Below are 21741 nucleotides of genomic sequence, written 5' to 3' on the forward strand. Positions count from 1 at the left end.
ATGCCTGATTTTCCTCTAGAAAATCACCCCTTCTCCACCTCCCTTGCCTGAGATTTTAATTCTTCTATTGTCAACCCTCCCCACCCCCAGCAGCATACATCCAGTGGCCTGTGAGAAGAGGCTTAATTGCAGTTTGCCAGATGGGTGCAAAACCTGTCACTGGTCCCATTCCCAGTTCACTCAGGTAGCTCTTCTCCACTCTCTGGGGAATGACTGGCCAGTGATGCTTTTCACTACACAGGTAAGACTGGGCATATATTGGAGAGAAAGGGCTATCCTTTCAAGTATTTAAGTCATCTGTCCCAATCCAAACTCTGAAAACACTAGGTTCTAAGAGGAAAAATAAGTGTTGACAGACTTTTTAGGCTTGATAAATTAGTAAAGCGAATAGAAAAACAAAAAAATATTCTGAAATACAAAAATGAAAACTCCAGCTATTCACAAAGCCCATCTCCAGGCCACTCCTGACAATGGCACATAGCTCAGTGGCTAATCTGTCTGGCTCTATGGCATATGACAAATTCTGTGAACTCTTGAGCACAAGGACTGTTTTTCATCCCTGGATGCCCATCATTGAGAACAGTTACTGACATAATGGTACTCAAAAAAAAAAAAAAAAGAGAGAAAGCTGTTGTGCATATAATCCAATATTTTCATGAAAGGTCTCTTCCGTCTCAGCAAGATAGTTTAAAGAGAAATTTGGTTGCATAATTTTGAACTTGAGCTTTAATCTGTCTGACCAGATGCTAGTGCGACCATTTCAGAATTGAAATGAAAAAGTTAAGTTGTCCTCGATTCTTTCATCGCCAATTCTCTGAGGCAGAGAGATTTACATAACTGTCACCCTGTCCGTAGTCCAGCCAAATTTCATTTTGCTACCACGCCTGGCCCCTGTGACCTTGGAGTAGCCCTCTCTTATGCCTCAATCCACTTTCTTCACCCTGGGGCAGCCTGTATGCAGCCTCTCATTTTCTGCACAGGCAGGCATCTTGACCCCATTCAATATTCTCTGGTGACAAGACCACATACGATAGAGCAGCGAGAAGGACAAGGTGAAGGACAGACCCCAGGGCCGGCCTGCCATCACTCCTGGTTCCTTAACCAGGCAGCGGCTGCCCCGGAGAAAAAGTGCGCAGATGCCTGGCAGCCTACTGGAACAATCTATTCTTGACACTGATGAATTTTTTTCTAGTCAGCACTGTAATGAGCAGACTCAGAGCCTCAAAATTAAAGTTCCTGAGAAAAGAACATCCTGAAGATTGTTTGCCCTACATTACAGAAATTCATCTTAATGGGTAGTGACTCAACCTTCTTTGTTCATTGCAAACGTAAACAGGGCTGATTTTTAAGGGTGTGTGCCTGGTTAAACATATTGTAGACACCCTCTTTATAAAGACTAACACCTGGTTAGAAGCTGCAGTTTATTTTGTGGAGAGTGTTTAGTTTTCACATAGAATAGAAATTGAGATAGAGGTAGTTAAATGAGATTGACAGATGCGAGATCATGAGTGTCCTTCTAGATCCTTCATTTTTACTAAAAAGGACGTTATCAGAACATTTGGCAAAATTTTGAGTGCAGTATGAAGATGAGCGGAAGGTAATGTATCATTGTTAATGTCCTGATTTTGATTGTTGTATTATGGTTATCTTGCACATCTACCACATGCAAAAAAATGGTGAGGTGCAGACTAAAAAGAACAAAAATTGTCCCAGGTTGCTTATAGCCTAACAGGACAGATATCAGATGCATGTAAGATGACGGAAAATACAAAACGCAATTCCATAAGGACCAAATATCACACAAGAACAACGGTTCTTTATATTTTCTCCACCAATAACATTGATCCTAATACTCCTTCTTGAAGCTTTATGGAGGTTGAGACCCAAGTCACTGTGAGCTGGATCCAATTCCATTCCATTCTCCTCCATTAAAGGAGCAGGGGCTTTCTTGGTGGCTTCACATTATTCTAATACTGGTTTTTAATTTATGCTAATTTAATTTTAAAAGGTAAATGCGGGACTTCTCTGGCAGTCAAGTAGCTAAGACTCCACTCTCCCAATGCAGAGGGTCTGGGTTCAATCCCTTGTCAGGGAACTACATCCCACATACCACAACTAAGAGTTCTCATGCTACAACTAAAGATTCCACAGGCTGCAAGTGAGACCCAGTGCAGCCAAATCAATAAATAAATAGTCTTAAATAACATAAAAGGTAAATGATTCACCATTTTGAGGACATCATCTCTATCTAACTCATCTCCAAAACAGTTTATTATTATCTCTCAGATTAACTCAAATTAATACATTTTGAGTATGGCTAATTTTTAAATGTGCTTCTCAGGTGGCTCAGTAGTAAAGAATCCACCTGCCAATGCAGGAGACTCAAGAGGGCCAGGTTCAATCCCTGAGTTGGGAAGATTCCCTGGAGGAGGAAATGGCAACGTATTCCAATATTCTCTCCAGGAAAGTCGTATGGACAGAGGAGCCTGCCAGGCTGCAGTCCACAGGGTAACAAAGAGCTGGACATGACTGAGTACACACACAATCTTTAAATGGGGCAACAAGTACAATTACCACCCTTCCCACTGTCCCCCCATCATTAAGAAGTATTTCCTGCCCCCTCTAAGAGCAGCAATCACAAACCTTACCTAGTATAACAACTTGGGAATCTTAATGCCTGCCACTTTCTCAGTAGCTCTTTACATATCTACCAATAACACTGTGATAATAGATTCATGAACAGCTCAAGTTTACTCCAAAATTGTGGAGTATGCTAGGTGGTGAGAGGAATACAGTTCCTCAAGATGCTTGTAGTTAGAAGAGGGAGATGATAAACATGACTGAACTCTTTAATACATACAGACAAAACATGTACAAAGTCTCCTTCTCTCCCTCACACTATAAGACTTGGAATTTTTCATCTCACCTTCTCTGTCCACTGACTTGTAACAGAATGCCATTCTCTCCCAGCAACCCCACTCCACAAACAGGCAAATTTCACTGCCGTTGTTTGGGAAAGTTCATTTTTCAGGAGCCGGGGAGATGTACTTTGTGGTGACAGCAGTTTTCCTTACTTCCCTGAGTGTATTTCCACTTGAATAAATCCAGGACTGGCGCACCCACTACCGAGCCTGGAAACAGGATGAAATGTGATCATGGCCATGGAAACACCCGCACTAGAAGGATTCCTCCCAGCTCTCTTTGCGTCTCTCAGGCTGGGGTAAGTCAGGGTCTAGGAACGCAGGGGACAGGTAAAAAGAAACTGGTGATGGCAGAAAAGGAAGAAGAAGAGAAGGTTAAAGACTCCCCTCTTTCACCACAGCTTTTTGCACTCCTAACCCAAGCTCATTTCTTCATCTTTCACTCTTGGAGAACAGAGAAAAGCCTCTGTAATGCCTGATCTTCTGTCCCATGCAACTGAAGTATCAGGCCACCTGTTCAGGTCCTTTTCAGTATCATAGAGCAAGAGTGAGCGGGCTCACTCAAGCTGATGTTGATCTTCTTCCTGGGGGCCTACGGATCTCTGAATTGACGTCTTCTCAGAATCCTCCATATTCCTTAGCTCAGCACCCTCCAGTGCTGGACCCTAAACCATGGTCCGGTGCAAGAGGAAAGGTGCAAGGTCCTGTCAAGCCACCTCAAGAGCCTGGAGTCCCCCAGTACATGGCCACCTGCTTGTCCCAGTGCCAACTATAGCTCTGAGCAGGATGGGTGGATGGGCTGGATATTGTCATTAGGTGGAAAAACGATGATACAACTATATCTCATCTTTCCAAATTCATCTGCAAACTCTCAGTGAATCTCAGTTCTTGAATCTTCTTTTCTCTTCTACCCACTTTCACCACACATAAGAGTTACTCGTATGCTTTTCCCAAATGACTGAACTGCCTGAGCCCTTCTCACTCTTCTTCTTACCTCACAAAAGCTAAATAAACCCTCCTTAGAGAAAGGCGTAAAAGAAAGGGAGAGAGACACAGAGATGAAACCAGGAAGAAAGTGGAAGCTGAGAATATTCATGCGACTTCAAATTTTGATTCATCAGAAGTGTACCTCTCCCTCCCCCTTGACTTCTATTAACATCAATCCCAGATCCCCATGTAATCACAGACTAGTTCTCCATTAAGCTACCCCACGCCCCCAAGCCAGAGGCCAGGGTCGGCGGCCGGGAGGAACAACCCCACGACAAAGGAGCTGTGGCTGCGCGAGGCCTAGAGGAGCTATCCCACGCTGAAGGTCAGGAACGGCTGCGGTGAGGGGATATCCCTCCTCCAAGGTAAGGAGCAGTGGCTGCACTTTGCTGGAGAAGCCGTGAAGAGATACCCCATGCCCAAGGTAAGAGAAACCCAAATAAGACGGTAGGTGTTGCAACAGGGCATCAGAGGGCAGACACACTGAAACCATACTCACAGAAAACTAGTCAATCTAATCACACTAGGACCACAGCCTTGTCTAACTCAATGAAACCAAGCCATGACCATGGGGCAACCCAAGATGGGTGGGTCATGGTGGAGAGATCTGACAGAATGTGGTCCACTGGAGAAGGGAATGGCAAACCACTTCAGTATTCTTGCCTTGAGAATCCCATGAACAGCATGAAAAGGCAAAATGATAGGATACTGAAAGAGGAACTCCCCAGGTCAGTAGGTGTCCAATATGCTACTGGAGATCCATGGAGAAATAACTCCAGAAAGAATGAAGGGATGGAGCCAAAGCAAAAACAATACCCAGCTGTGGATGTGACTGGTGATAGAAACAAGGTCCGATGCTGTAAAAAGCAATATTGCATAGGAACCTGGAATGTCAGGTCCATGAATCAAGGCAAATTGGAAGTGGTCAAACAAGAGATGGCAAGAGTGAACGTCGACATTCTAGGAATCAGCGAACTGAAATGGACTGGAATGGGTGAGTTTAACTCAGATGACCATTATATCTACTACTGAGGGCAGGAATCCCTCAGGAGAAATGGAGTTGCCATCATGGTCAACAAAAGAGTCCAAAATGCAGTACTTGGATGCAATCTCAAAAACAACAGAATGATCTCTGTTCGTTTCCAAGGCAAACCATTCAATATCACAGTAATCCAAGTCTATGTCCCAACCAGTAATGCTGAAGAAGCTGAAGTTGAACGGTTCTATGAAGACCTACAAGACCTTTTAGAACTAACACCCAAAAAAGATGTCCTATTCATTATAGGGGACTGGAATGCAAAAGTAGGAGGTCAAGAAACACCTGGAGTAACAGGCAAATTTGGCCTTGGAATATGGAATGAAGCAGGGCAAAGACTAATAGAGTTTTGTGAAGAAAATGCACTGGTCATAACAAACACCCTCTTCCAACAACACAAGAGAAGACTTTATACATGGACATCACCAGATGGTCAACACTGAAAACAGATTGATTATATTCTTTGCAACCAAAGATGGAGAAGTTTTATACAGTCAGCAAAAACAAGACCAGGAGCTGACTGTGGCTCATGATCATGAACTCCTTATTGCCAAATTCAGACTGAAATTGAGGAAAGTAGGGAAAACCACTAGACCATTCAGGTATGACCTAAATCAAATCCCTTATGATTATACAGTGAAAGTGAGAAATAGATTTCAGGACCTAGATCTGATAGATAGAGTGCCTGATGAACTATGGAATGAGGTTTGTGACATTGTACAGGAGACAGGGATCAAGACCATTCCCATGGAAAAGAAATGCAAAAAAGCAAAATGGCTGTCTGGGGAGGCCTTACAAATAGCTGTGAAAAGAAGAGATCAGATCAGTCGCTCAGTCCTGTCCGACTCCTTGCGACCCCATGAATCGCAGCATGCCAGGCCTCCCTGTCCATCACCAACTCCCGGAGTTCACTGAGACTCACGTCCATCGAGTCAGTGATGCCACCCAGCCATCTCATCCTCTGTCGTCCCCTTCTCCTCTTGCCCCCAATCCCTCCCAGCATCAGAGTCTTTTCCAATGAGTCAACTCTTCACATGAGGTGGCCAAAGTACTGAAGTTTCAGCTTTAGCATCATTCTTTCCAAAGAAATCCCAGGGCTGATGTCCTTCAGAATGGACTGGTTGGATCTCCTTGCAGTCCAAGGGACTCTCAAGAGTCTTCTCCAACACCACAGTTCAAAAGCATCAATTCTTCGGCGCTCAGCCTTCTTCACAATCCAACTCTCACATCCATACATGACCACAGGAAAAACCATAGCCTTGACTAGACGAATCTTTGTTGGCAAAGTAATGTCTCTGCTTTTGAATATGCTATCTAGGTTGGTCATAACTTTCCTTCCAAGGAGTAAGCGTCTTTTAATGTCATGGCTGAAAAGAAGAGAAGTGAAAAGCAAAGGAGAAAAGGAAAGATATAAGCATCTGAATGCAGAGTTCCAAAGAATAGCAAGAAGAGATAAGAAAGCCTTCTTCAGGGATCAATGCAAAGAAAGAGAGGAAAACAACAGAATGGGAAAGACTAGAGATCTCTTCAAGAAAATTAGAGATACCAAGGGAACATTTCATGCAAAGATGGGCTCGATAAAGGATAGAAATGGTATGGACCTAACAGAAGCAGAAGATATTAAGAAAAGGTGGCAAGAATAGACAAAAAACTATCCAAAAAAGATCTTCATGACCCAGATAATCACGATGGTGTGATCACTGACCTAGAGCCAGACATCCTGGAATGTGAAGTCAAGTGGGCCTGAGAAAGCATCACTACTAACAAAGCTAGTGGAGGTGATGGAACTCCAGTTGAGCTATTTCAAATCCTGAAAGATGATGCTGTGAAAGTGCTGCACTCAATATGCCAGCCAATTTGGAAAACTCAGCAGTGGCCACAGGACTGGAAAAGGTCAGTTTTCATTCCAATCCCAAAGAAAGGCAATGCCAAAGAATGCTCAAACTACCACACAATTGCACTCATCCCACATGCTAGTAAAGTAATGCTCAAAATTCTCCAAGCCAGGAGTCAGCAATACATGAACCGTGAACTTCCTGATGGTCAAGCTGGTTTTAGAAAAGGCAGAGGAACCAGAGATCCAATTGCCAACATCCGCTGGATCCTCGTAAAAGCAAGAGTTTCAGAAAAACATCTATTTCTGCTTTATTGACTATGCCAAAGCCTTTGACTGTGTGGATCCAATAAACTGTGGAAAATTCTGAAAGAGATGGGAATACCAGACCACCTGATCTGCCTCTTGAGAAATCTGTATGCAGGTCAGGAAGCAACAGTTAGAACTGGACATGGAACAACAGACTGGTTCCAAATAGGAAAAGGAGTACATCAAGGCTGTATATTGGCACCCTGCTTATTTAACTTATATGCAGAGTACATCATGAGAAACGCTGGGCTGGAAGAAACACAAGCTGGAATCAAGAATTCCGGGAGAAATATCAATCACCTCAGATATGCAGATGACACCACCCTTATGGCAGAAAGTGAAGAGGAACTCAAAAGCCTGTTGATGAAAGTAAGGTGGAGAGTTAAAAAGTTGGCTTAAAGCTCAACATTCAGAAAACGAAGATCATGGCATCCGGTCCCATCCCTTCATGGGAAATAGATGGGGAAACAGTGGAAACAGTGTCAGACTTTATTTTGGGGGCTCCAAAATCACTGCAGATGGTGACTGCAGCCATGAAATTAAAAGACGCTTACTCCTTGGAAGGAAAGTTATGACCAACCTAGATAGCATATTCAAAAGCAGAGACATTACTTTGCCAACAAAGGTCCATCTAGTCAAGGCTATGGTTTTTCCTGTGGTCGTGTATGGATGTGAGAGTTGGACTGTGAAGAAGGCTGAGTGCCGAAGAATTGATGCTTTTGAACTGTGGTGTTGGAGAAGACTCTTGAGAGTCCCTTGGACTGCAAGGAGATCCAACCAGTCCATTCTGAAGGACATCAGCCCTGGGATTTCTTTGGAAAGAATGATGCTAAAGCTGAAACTTCAGTACTTTGGCCACCTCATGTGAAGAGTTGACTCATTGGAAAAGACCCTGATGCTCGGAGGGATTGGGGGCAGAAGGAAAGGGGACGACAGAGGATGAGATGGCTGGGTGGCATCACTGACTCGATGGATGTGAGTCTCAGTGAACTCCGGGAGTTGGTGATGGACAGGGAGGCCTGGCATGCTGCGATTCATGGGGTTGCAAAGAGTCAGACACGACTGAGTGACTAAACTGAGCTAATAGGACAACAACAGGAAATAGTTCATAAATTTTTGAGAAATCATTTTCAATGAGTCAGTTTGAGAAGGAGTTGATCAAGGACTTATATTTGCCTTCTTCGGAAGTTTCTGGGCATCACCTCAGGCACTCCTGAGGAAAGCCTTTATATAGTTTTTGAGCCAGGGGTTTTCTATGGTCCATTATAATCCTTCCTCAGCTATTTTTAAGCCTTGATTCTGTTATTTTGGGCTATTTTAAGGGACTTAAAGAGTTTGGTTTGTTACATTGGGAAAGAAAATGTTACGTACTATATTTTAGTGGTACATTCCCCACAGCTTATCAGTTCTTCCTTTATTTACCTTGCTTTTCTAGGAGAAATGTATAGAATTAAAACAAACTAAAGTTCTAGCCTGTATAACTATTTCAGGAACCTCAAATTTAGAGCCAAGGCTCCAATTCTTACTCTATTAATAAACTACTTGCTGTGCAAATTTTGGGAAACATTGACCTGTCTCTCTCATGAGGTTGTCCTGAGGAGCCTATTAGATGATATGTAAAAGTAGGTTGACAAAATATAATATGTGGTGTAAAAATAAGGTGTCATATTTAAAGAAGTTACTAAAACAAGAAGATAAATGCAAAGCCTATATGAAAAAAACACATGAGACTTCTTTTTGCTAGAATTGTCTATTTTCTCTAAATACTTTAAAAGACTGTTGGAGTAGGGGAGAGTTTCTGAATCTTAAGTGCTTCTTTAAGAAGTCTAAAGGGCTTCCCTGGTGGCTCACACAGTAAAGAATCTGCCTGCAATGAGAGAGACCTGGGTTCGATCCCTGGGTTGGTAAGAACCCCTGGAGGAGGGCATGGCAACCCACTCTGGTATTCTTGCCTGGAGAATCCCCATGGACAAAGGAGCCTGGCAGGCTACAATCCATGGGGTCACAACGAGTCAAACACGACTGAGAGACTAAGTACAGACGTCCTCTGCTACCATGTGGATTGCATCTATAAGTAAATTTAACCCAGTAGGTGCTAGAATATGTTCTTTGTTGTTCATTGTGGTTTAATCGCTCAGCTGTGTCCAACACTTTGTGACCCCATAGACTGTAGCCCACCAAGCTCTTCTGTCCATGGGATTTCCCTGGCAAGAAGACTGGAGTGGGTTGCCATTTCCTTCTGCAGAGGATCTTCCCAATCCAGGGATGGAACTGAGGTCTCTTGCATTGTAGGCAGATTCTTTAGTGACTGAGACACCAGGGAAGCCTGTGGTTTTCGTTACTTGGCTGCTGCTGCTGCTAAGTCGCTTCAGTCGTGTCCGACTCTGTGAGACCCCATAGATGGCAGCCCACCAGGCTCCCCTGTCCCTGGGATTCTCCAGGCAAGAACACTGGAGTGGGTTGCCATTTCCTTTTCCAGTGCATGCAAGTGAAAAGTGAAAGTGAAGTCGCTCAGTCGTGTCTGACTCTTAGCGACTCTATGGACTGCAGCCTACCAGGCTTCTCCATCCATGGGATTCTCCAGGCAAAAGTACTGGAGTGGGGTGCCATTGCCTTCTCCGTACTTGGCATAAATGTCCAAATCAAAAACTGAAGTGCACCTCTTCTCTCCAGACAATTTGATCAATTATTTCTTAGAACTATTTAGAAGTAAGGTATGACATAACCAAAAGACCAACTGGCTATGACTAACAGACTAACATCCTACATCAGTGTAGGAAACATAATTGATTGAATAACTTGGGCTCAGAGTGGATATGAGAAGGTAGATTCTACTCATTTTTTTCTGTGCACGGAGCTTAGTTCATACCTCAGGATTTCATAGCACTGAAGTCACTTACAAGAGAATAAGATTCTTACTCAAGTGCTTAGGACTTTGTTCCTGTATCACAGCATAATCATGTAAGTCTTACATCTCATCAATATATCCTTTTATCTCATACAGTAAACCCTTACATTTATTATCAAAAAACCACCATATAACACCCTTTATTCTGTGTTGCTATTTTTTTTAATGTGATGCTTATATTCTCAGACAGAACTACTTATTTTGTAGCATATTTTTACAAAATTAAAAAAGGCTGAAAACTTTTTTTTGGTCTACATATTGAAGACAAGTTCATTAAGGTAGTACAGAGCGGATGAGTTTTCTAAAAGATTTCTTTCATATGTTCTTTGCAGACTGCCCAAGAAAATAGATAAACACTCCACCAAGTCACATCGTATTATGAGTGATTTGATCACTGGTAGCTGGCATGAACAGCAATGAAAATGCAGTTTTAAAAAAATTAAATGCTGAGCTGGTCACACCCAGTCACCAGGCAAATATTATAAACACAACTCCTGTGATTTTTACCATAAGGAGGCTATTTGTCTTATTTATTTCTAGCTTCTAGCACAGTGTCTGATCCTAGTAACCATTCAATAAATATGTTTAACATAGTCTGGTAAAATAGAAATAGCCAGAGAAAATAGCTGGAAATAAAGATTATGGTAAGTTTTCCTCTTTGCTATGTTTTTCCTTTTTTTCTAGAAGAAGGCAAAAGTATATTCTTTATTGGTAATTCACACCAGCAACTCCCTTACAGCAAATTTCCAAGTAACTATAAGTATCTTTAAAAGGATGCATAGAAAAAGTCACTGTTCATGGTGGTTAGAAAGCATGTTGATAAGACAGACCGCAGCTTTTGAAAAGAATATGAAGTAACCTGAGCCTGCACAATAGTCTCTTATCCCAGACCACTCTGTATACAATTGCTTCTTACAACATGGTTTGCAGGAGTCAACAATCACCAAGGAAGAATAAATTGAACATGCAACCATTTCTCAAAGCAAGTTATTTTATATTCTGTTAGTGTTTGTATAAGAGACACTTTCTAATTTCTGTCCAACTCTTCAACATAAGCACTGAACAATAAACCCTGAAATTTCATTTTCTAAACAAAATGTAAAGTTGAGACTAAGTATACTGATTGTGGAACTGATTCGTCCAATGATACTGAAATTCTTTCATTTTCTTCCCATCTCCCTACAAAGTGCTATAACCCGAGAAGAATTTTCTACTTGAACATCATTATAACTTTAGGGGACATGGTAGATACAAATGACAAAACTGAATTAAAATGATAATATAGACACAAGGTCTGGAAACCATTGTTTGTCTATTTTTAATTTGTTTAAGTGGATGTGCTATATGCTGTAAGGCCAGGAAGGAAACAAAGTTATCATGTTATAGTCAGAAACTGGTCACGTTAAAAGTTTTTGACCAGACAGGTATGGACCAAAAACATCCAGAGGAAGGTTTTTTTCAAGTTTTGAAAGTACTGGTACAAGAAGAAAAGAGTACAAAAAAACAACTAAAATAGAAAACTCAAAGATGATGGATATAAGAGACAGTAATACAAAGAGGGTGTGAGAGAGAATGAGAAGATAGAAGAAAATCAGAGAAATATATTCATTTTACCATACTTCAAGAGTTTTAAAAACAGATACTTTGACATGGTAATTGTACTTATAGGAGTGTATAATAAAGGAATACTGCTAACTTTGAATTAATTCATAAGAGTTACTTTCATTAAAAAAACAGAAAACAATCTTGTACAAAGAAGGGAAATATTAATTAAATTATGAAACACTAATAAGATGGAATATTTAAGATGTTTAATGTCTGCATAGAGTATTTCAATGACCTCAGGAATTATTGTGGTATAACATTAAAAAGAAAGAATAAACTTAGAGTATAATATCAACTTTGATATTAAAATATTTTATTTTTCTTAAAAATAAAAAAGAAATAAAGTTTGAAGTAAATATTTTTAAATGGTCAAAAAAGAGATAAATATATCCATTCCAAAGAGAAATTCCTGGGACCAAAGACAATGATCCCATCTACTATATGGCCAAACCCTTCTTAGCATATCTTCAAATTCCCAGGAGTCTACCTTCTCATGATTCTTTGTCCCCAGTCCCTGCATCTACTCAAACTATTTATTTTACCTCATGTCAACTTAATCTGGAGCCATCAGTATCAAGAATTATCATCAACTTTCATAAAAAAATGACACTCACCTTGAACATTTCTGAGTTGAATAGAAATCTACTGATCATCTAAACCATCAAGGATGACTGACAGGAGAACGAATGAAGAGACAGAAATCCACTTCAAATTATTTCTGCCTTTTACTGGCCTCATTCCATCTTCTCTTCTCTTTCTTTTCAGGACTTAAACACAAAATCTATTTTCCTGTCTTCCTGTTTGATCTTAGCAATGCCTCCGAAACCTCTGCACCAGCAATAATTAAGCCCCTGGATATATATAGAATGAGGGGAGAGTTGTGGAGACTGACTTTCTACCAATAATTGTCAATGTTTTCTTCTATTTAAATTAAAATGTGCATATCATATTTTCACTTCATTGCAAATAACTTAGGGATCTTATGCAGTCAATAAGATCTTATTTTCAAATAACATTTATAAATACAAAATGCTTATGATATGATAAATGAGGCATAAGGATATATGTGTGATACAATAATTTATATAAAAGTTGTATACATTTATAGCCTTAAAAAAAACTTCAGAAAAATACAATAAAATATGTAAAGTATCTGGACAGTGAAATTGTATGTGATTATTACTTTCTTCAGTAGATATTTTATCATATGAAGAATATTTTTAATATCAGGAAAAAAATGTAACATATTTAAAGATGACTCAGGGTCATACTCAGTAAAATTGTTTTTATATTAAGGTAATATCTGATAAGTTAGAGTTACAGAAAGAAAGTTTTCCTTTAAATGTGAAATATTAATACATACTTCATTTGTCCTTGAAACTTAAGCCATTTGATTCCTTGAGACACTGTGGATTTGATTTCTCCTTGTGGCTGCCCTGGTGGCTCCAATAGTAAAGAATCTGCCTACAGTGTAGACCTGGGTTTGATCCCTGGGTTGGGAAGATCCCCTCAAGGGAATGGCTACCCACTCCTATATTCTCACCTGGAAAATCCCATCGACAGAACAGCCTGGCAAGCCATAATTCATGGGGTTGCAAAAAGTTGGACACATTGAGCACCTAACAGTTTTTCACTTTGGGGAATTCAATCCTTTCCAGAATTTAAGTGATACACTAGCTGAAAAGAAAGGGAAAGAGAAAAAGAAATTATAAAAATAATATATGAACTAGAGATACAGTTGCATACAAAGTATTTCTTTCAATAAAAATTTTCATTATGAAGTATTTAACCAAGTGTTTTAGTTTGAAGACTTGGCTATGATCCTCTGAAGTTAAGTGAAATGATGAAATTCTACCTGAGGGCCAAGTTTTTAAAAAGTTGCTGATAATGATAATGAGATGAATAAGAAAAGTTCCTGTCCTTAAGCACTTCATGTTTTTTTGGAGACACCCAAGATGCTGGTAGGAAACCAAAGTTTATACAGTTCCTTTTTGCTTTGAGCATTTAATTATAACTAATGCTTACTTTTTACTTCTGAAAAAATATTCTTACTGCTTTGAAGGAACCATATGCAACTTCCTCCTCCTTCCTCCAGAAAAAAAGAATGTAAAATATCTCAATGATTTTTTTCATTCATTACATGTTGAAATGATAACATCTAGGATACAGTAGGATGAATAAAATACATTATTAAAATTAATTTCACCTTTTTAAACTTATTTTAATTAGGCTGGTTAAATTTTTAAAAATTATATATGGCTCACATTAAACACTAGTACCTGTTCATTGCACTAAATGGACTCAGTTTATTTCTGTGGAGGAAAAAATAGAGAAGACCACTTTTCAAGGCATATTTGTATAAAACACACACTTAACACTTACGCTTTAATTTTAGTAGTCAGCCAAAAGTGAAGTGTCAGCCAAAGTGAAGAAGTACACAAGATTTAGCTAAAAAAGAATTGTGTATGAGCACTGAGAGTTTTTGTGACTATATTGTGATGACTGTATAATACAGTGGAAACTAGTGACTCACCTCTTTTATCTTTGGGGGTAGAGTGGAAAAGCTCTTTTCCAACTTAGCAACTTGCAACTTGTTTTATATGACTGAAAACAAGTATTTTATTTACAAAACTCATCAATAGATGCATTCTTATGAGTTTTATAATTTAGTCTTCTTCAAAGGATTATTAGACACTTTAAGTACAAATTCTACATCCATCGAGATGCATCTTTATACCAGAGAAGAGCCTCTTATTACACACCCAATGACCACAAATACTGTAAGAATGAAATTAGCCCTTCTCTATTCTCGAGTTGAATAAATCAAATTCTCTTACTATTTGCTGTGATTCAGACTTAGTATTTGCAGTTTCTCAGTTAAATGTATGGAGTTCAATGAAATGTCACTAGAAAGCTTAAGACTCACAATACATTAAAAAAAAAAAAAGACATTTTTGTTCTTCTCAGTATACTTTCATGGACATCAAGAAGGTATGTTTAGAATTTATAAATAAAAATTCAGAATTGCAACTTCTTAGAATTCCTCCCTAGAATCCCTAGTTCAAGGCAGAATGACCCACACCCATTCTCTTCCCACCTCAGGGTCCCACGCACATGTACAGGCTGTTCCTCGCACACATGTGGGCATCTCCACAAACAGCTCCTCCCTTGTCCGCCATCCCTGGCGTCTAGGAATAAACTGTAGAATTCCTGTCTCTCAGTGATTCTCTTCAGATTTCCATCACCTGATGTTTTATAACATTCCAGGATTTTTGATGAACATATACCTTCACATCTAGTATTTGCTAAAATTGTTTACTAAACATCTATCGTTTTGTTTCGGCTTCTCGGGTGGTGCCAGTTGTAAAGAATCTGCCTGCCAATGCAGGAGACACAGGAGATACGGGTTCAATCCCTGAGTCAGGAAGATCCTCTGGAGGAGGAAATGGCAACCCACTCCACTATTGTTGGCTGGAAATTTTCATGGACAGAGGAGCCTGGCAGGCTACCATGCATGGGGCTGCAAAGTCAGACATGACTGAGCACGCACTCACCAATAGCTGTGGTTACGTAGGATTTTATTTCTTTTCTTTTTATGTAATATAAATAATAACGTATCAGTCTTGAATTTGTTTTGTTGCTCTAGAATAAGTTTTGGAGATCTATCCAACTTTACTATGATTTTGTCCTTAAAAACCATAGATATTATTGTGTGTGTCAGATTGAATGTACAACAGGCCATATAAATGGAACTCTGACACACAATCTGAAACAACCAGCTCAGGAAACCAAGCTCTTAGCTACAGTAACCAGTCCTGGTATCTGTAAGTCAACCTTGTTTGTTGTTATTTGTTGTTGAGCTGCTAAGTCGTGTCTGACTATTTTGCCATTCCATGCACAGTAACCCACCAGACTCTTCAGTCCATGGGATTTCCCAGGTAAGCATACTGGAGAGGGTAGCCATTCCCTTCTCCAGGAAAGTCAGACTTGTAGGAACCAGCAATCAACTGTCCCAGGGAGTCAAAAAACAATCTCTAAAACAGCCCTAAATGGCAAGAACTTGATTCATAACTGATAGCTTCCCTGTTATCCCGGTTGCCAACTTAGGGCCAACTAGAAAAAGCAAATGGGCACCCCTGAACAATCACATGGGCTTCCTGGGTAGCCCAGAGGGTGAAGAATCCACCTGCAATACAGGGGACCCCAGGTGGATCCCTGGTTCAGCAAGTTTCCCTGGAGAAGGGATAGGCTACCCACTCCAGTATTCTTGGGCCTCACTGGTGACTTAGATGGTAAAGAATCTGCCTGCATTGTGGGAGACCTGGGTTTGATCCCTGGGTTGGGAAGATCCTCTGGAGGAGGGCATGGCAATCCCGTCTAGTATTCTTGCCTGGAGAATCCTCATGGACAGAGGAGTCTGGTGGGCTACAGTCCATGGGGTTGCAAAGAGTCGAACATGACTAAGCAACTAAGCACAGCACAACCAATTGTATAGGATTTCCTATTCTTCTTAACCCATCTACAGCTTTCCTATACCAACAGTCTTCCATCAGAGCACACCTAAGTCTTCCCTTTTATTCAGTATAAATCTTTCTGGCTCCTCTGCTTGTCTTTGAGTCTCTGCCAGACACAAGTATTGGTAGCCGACTCCTTTGCTATAACAAGCTCTGAATAAATAATCTTTGCTTGTTCTCATTTGGTTAGTCTTTATTTCCACACATAGCAGGCAATGATAGCTTTCATGCTTAATATTATTTATTGTAATGAAGCAGTTGGCAAATTTAACTCTAGCACATGTTGGTTAATATTTATTTATTTTTAATTTACTGAATTAAGTAAAGAATTTAACAAATAATTATTTCATATTTTACCATCAAAATTTCAGTTGGCTTGTTTCCTTTATAGAGCTAGCGGTGGCTCTAGTAAAAATGGAATTTAGACGGCTTAAGGAAAATATTCGCAAGGTTTTATTCATTTCCAGAGTTAGCAATAAAAGCAAACTTCTCAACAGTAATTTACCCAGTGAATGACAGATTCTTTGAGTTCTACACATAAGGATGAGTCATCACCAAAGGATGTATCATATAGTGAAAAACAATGCTTATATCTATAAAGACTTTTTACATAATTTGCTTTAAAAAAGGATGTTAAATCTGAATATATAATTGATTTTGTTATTTCAAAAGCATTTGGTAAGAGGAAGAAAACAGTGTGATATTTAGAGCAGTAGAATTCTAACTCATCACAGGTTGAAAATTAACATGAGTTCCCAGATATCTTCTCAGTCCTTATAGTAAGCTGTTTATGAGGTCTGTGACATGAAGCTATTTTAAAATTCAGACCATAAATCAGAAGTAGTCATTTTGAAGACAGATAAAGTAACTGGTAAACTCTAACTCTGGTTTTTCTGTTTTCTGCAGATAGTAGCAAAGCATTTCCAAATTGCAGCCGTCTATTCCTCTCCCCTTCACTGAGTATACATCTTTCTCCAGTCTCCCAAAACACTCACGAAGTAATTTCTTCAACCTTTTCCTTCTCCCAGTATCCAGTAACTTCTCAAGGTGAGGATGTGAGATTTTCCATCAGAATCATCAGAAGGTGCCTGTCAAAATAAAGATTCCTGGGCTCCAACCCAGGCCAACCAAACCAGAGTCTCAGGGAGTAGGGGCAGAAGAATGTGCATTTTCACCAGCTCTCCAGGTGCGTGGGAAGATCCCCTGGAGAAGGGATAAGGCTACCCACTCCAGTATTCTGGCCTGGAGAATTCCACAGACTGTACAGTCCATGGGGTGACAAAGAGTCGGACATGACTGAGCGACTTTCACTTTCACCAGGTTATCCCATTGCACATCTGGCCTAGGGGTTACTGTTTAAAGCAATGTCTACCTCAGAAATCTCTTGGATTCACAGATGGTCTAATATGATAATGACAACATAATATATATATAAACATAATACATATATATTATACATATATATAACATATATATATATATTAACCTTAGACTCATTTTTTAAATTCAATTTGTTTCTCTAACTTCTGATAAGAAACATTTCAGCTCAAGAAAAATAAAACCAAATTTGTCATATTTGCCACAAAAGAATCTCCTTGGCTTCTTTTTATCAGTCTCCTAGTTACCAACTATTTAAACATTTAAAAATAAGAGTCACCTTAGGACATCCCTGAAAGTCCAATGATTAAGATTCTGCACTTCCAATTCAAGGGGCATGAATTCAACTCCTGGTTGAGGAACTGAGATCCCACATGGCATTCAGTATGGCCCAAAAAGTATTTTAAAAAAATCATCTTTGGCCTTTGTCCTCACACTATAAATCAAATTTGTCACCAATCATGTATCTTCTTCTTTCACTAAACATCTGACTAGCCAGATTTTATCTTTAAGTCAATTACTATTACCTGAGCACCTGCTATATGCTAGGAAGTGGTGATATAAACGATCAGACCTGACCCCTGAGAAGGAAACAGCAACCCACTGTAATATTCTTGCCTAGGAAACTCCATGGACAGAGGAAGCTGGTGGGCTACAGTCAACACAACTGCACAGAGCTGGTCATGACTTAGCAACAAAAACAAAACAAAACAAAACAACCTGATCCTTGCCTTGATATGCTTACAGTTGAACTAGCATGAGAATCCAACAAATAAATAATTCTCTGTGCTAAGTGTGTGTGTGTGTGCTACGTTGGCTCAGTCGTGTCCGACTCTTTGCGACTCCATGGACTGTAGCCTACCAGGCTTCTCTGTCCATGGGATTCTCCAGGCAAGAGTACTGGCATGGGTTGCCATTTACTTCTCCAGGGTATCTTCCCCACCCAGGGATCAAACCCAGGTCTCCCTCATTGCAGGCAGACACTTTACCCTCTGAGCCACCAGGGAATACTATTTCATGATGCAGAAAAATTACATGAACGTTAGCATTCTTTAGCGTAATTTTATCATTTGTAAAGTTTTATTGAAATATTACAATGTTCAATTTTTACATATTATCTGTGGCTGCTGTTATGTTACAACTGTGTAACTGAGTAGTTGTGACAAAAACTGCGTGGCTTACAAAGCCTCAGCTATGTACTATCTGACTCTTTTTACAGAAAAAAATATTTACTGACCCTTTTCCTAGAATAACTAGTTGGGGCAATGTGAAGAGCCTCAGGTATGAGGATTGAGCCCAGGTAATCTAGATAAAGAAATAGATCAGAAGTAGAGAAACTGGGAGGAAATAAATTAAACGTGTTTTCTGCCTCAAGTTTTTTCTTCAATGATTTCTGGTAGTCATCATTCTTCTGGTTAATATTAAGTCACAGAGCATTGTTGTTGTTCAGTCACCCAGTCATGTCCAACTCTTTGTGACCCCATAGACTGCAGCATGCCAGGCCTCCCTGCCCCTCACCATCTCCTGAAGTTTGCCCAAGTTCATGTCTATTGCATCAGTGATGCCATCCAGTCATATCATCCTCTGATGCCCTTTTCTCCTTCTGCCCTCAATCTTTGCTAGCGTCAGGGAGTTTTCCAGTAAGTCAGCTGTTCACATAAGATGACCAAAATACTGGAGCTTCAGCTTCAGCATCAGTCTTTCCAATGAGTGTTCAGGGTTGATTTCCCTTAAGATAGACTGGTTTGATCTCCTTAACTATCCAAGGGACTCTCAGGAGTCTTCTCCAGCACCACACAGCATTGCTGCTGCTGCTGCTGCTAAGTCGTTTCAGTCGTGTCCGACTCTGTGCAACCCCATAGACGGCAGCCCACCAGGCTCCGCCGTCCCTGAGATTCTCCAGGCAAGAACACTGGAGTGGGTTGCCATTTCCTTCTCCAATGCATGAAAGTGAAAAGTGAAAATGAAGTGGCTCAGTCGTGCCCAACTCTTTGCAACCCCATGGACTGCAGCCTACCAGGCTCCTCCATCCATGGGATTTTCCAGGCAAGAGTACTGGAGTGGGTTTCCATTGCCTTCTACCCACACAGCATTAACCCTGAGCAAATTTAAATCATTAATATTTCTCCATGGAACTCGCCATGTGAGCTCCCCATTTCACTCTCTCCATATCATTACTGTCTATACCACTTATCAATATATCTTAAATTATCTGCATCAGTTCAGTTCAGTTACTCAGTCATGGCCGACTCTTTGCAACCCCATGACTGCAGCACAACAGCCTTCCCTGTCCATCACAAACTCCCAGCACTTGCTCAAACTCATGTCCAAGGGCATCAAGTCAGTGATGCCATCCAACCATCTCATCCTCTATCGTCCCCTTCTCCTCCCACCTTCTATCTTTCCCAGCATCAGGGTCTTTTCAATTGAGTCAGTTCTTTGCATCAGGTGGCCAAAGGATTGGAGTTTCAGCTTCAGCATCAGTCCTTCCAATGAATATTCAGGACTGATTTCCTTTAGGATGGACTGGTTGGATCTCCTTGCAGTCCAAGAGACTCTCAAGAGTCTTCTCCAACACCACAGTTAAAAAGCAATTTTCCGTGCTCAGTCTTCTTTATAGTCCAACTCTCACATCCACACATGACTACTGGAAAAACCATAGCTTTGACTAGATGGACTTTGTTGGCAAAGTAATATCTTTGCTTTTTAATATGCTGTCTAGGTTGGTCATAACTTTTCTTATAAGGAGTAAGCGTCTTTTAATTTCATGGCTGCAGTCACCATCTGCAGTGATTTTGGAGCCCCCAAAAATAAAGTCTGTCACTGTTTCCACTGTTTCCCCATCTATTTGCCATGAAGTAATGAAGTAATGGGACCAGATGCCATGATCTTCGTTTTCTGAATGCTGAGTTTTATGCCAACTTTTTCACTCTTCTCTTTCACTCTCATCAAGAGGTTCTTTAGCTCTTCTTCACTTTCTGCCATAAGGGTGGTGTCATCTGCATATCTGAGGTTATTGATATTTCTCCCGGCAATCCTGATTCCAGCTTGTGCTTCCTCCAGCCCAGCGTTTCTCATGAGGTACTCTGCATATAAGTTAAATAAGCAGAGTGACAATAAACAGCCTTGATGTACTCCTTTTCCTATTTGGAACCAGTCTGTTGTTCCAGGTCCAGTTCTAACTGTTGCATATTTACATGCAAAAGACCAATTTTTCAAATTAACTGTAAAGCTCCTAGTGTTTTTCTTTTTTTAAGGGAAACTGCTGTACCCTCTTTCATTTTCTTGTATTTCTAAGACCTGGAATGAGGTTCTTATCCACCATGCTCATGAATGTTGACGGTGATAATGATCTCCTGGACATTACTTGTACTTTTTTCTCATAGGAAGGAAAATAAATCTTCCCCCAAAAATATATTTCAAATTATAAGAATTCCAACAAGACAGACTTTGATGGAGCTGAAACTTTCAGATGAATAGCACAGTCTGGGAATTTGGAAAGTATCCAATAGAACATGTGTTCTATGGCTGAAGAGTTGATGAAAAGAGACCTTTAAGCTCTGTCTTAATTTCCTTTCTTTGGGACTCCAGCCACCCCCTAACACACACACACACACACACACACACTCTTCAATCATTCTATTCTCCTGTATTCAAAATCAGAAAGAAAACTTCTTGACAGTGAAATGAAAGTAGAGGAGCTTTCAAATGAGCATGCACTAAAGATGTAGAATGAAAAGAAAACAAAATCCAAAAATACTTCAGGCCGCTGTAGCTTGTGTCTCTGAATTTCACCCAGGATTCTGAGGGAAGAGTGAGCTGCAGTTTTCATTTAATTCAATAAGACACCCATTTGGCAGGGTTAACCTTTTCCCTTTTGTGTCTTCATTGTGACTTAGTTGATACAAATTGCCTTCATTAGGGTATTAACGGGCTTCTGGCTGTAGTCTCAAATGGAACCTGTTGTAGGGGTTCAGTACATAAGTGATCAGGATGCTGTTAACTGTGGTTTAACATTGGGAAGGAAGAGATGCAGGCTTATAAACGATTGCTGAAAATGTCTGTCTGAATGGAAATTCTGGAACCTTAAGGGATCAAAACAGAATCATAGATTATATACCTTTTTAGTCTAAGACAAGATCACTGAAGACCGTCTCGAACTTTCTTCAACGACATCAGCTATATAATGAATATAGGAAGGCTTGGTACATTTGACACCAATATATTTCTCTAATGTGACCAAGTAAGAG

The 21741-nt window shown here is 40.1% G+C and overlaps 1 long non-coding RNA gene across 6 annotated transcripts in view; it reads right to left on the minus strand.

Annotated features, from left to right (window-relative positions):
- LOC138989179 (uncharacterized) overlaps positions 1–21741 on the minus strand; it is a 274790-nt gene that overhangs the window by 247954 nt on the left and 5095 nt on the right. For 5 of the 6 annotated variants that reach the window (XR_011465404.1, XR_011465401.1, XR_011465400.1 and 2 more), the window contains exon 3: positions 13144–13277. This is a non-coding gene — a long non-coding RNA (uncharacterized lncRNA). Of the gene's footprint in view, positions 1–13143; positions 13278–13982; positions 14049–17109; positions 17203–21741 lie in introns of all 6 variants that reach the window. The other variant, XR_011465405.1, reaches the window with a different exon arrangement.

This window comes from Bos mutus, chromosome 9 (assembly GCF_027580195.1).
Source record: "Bos mutus isolate GX-2022 chromosome 9, NWIPB_WYAK_1.1, whole genome shotgun sequence".
Lineage (NCBI taxonomy): Eukaryota > Metazoa > Chordata > Mammalia > Artiodactyla > Bovidae > Bos > Bos mutus.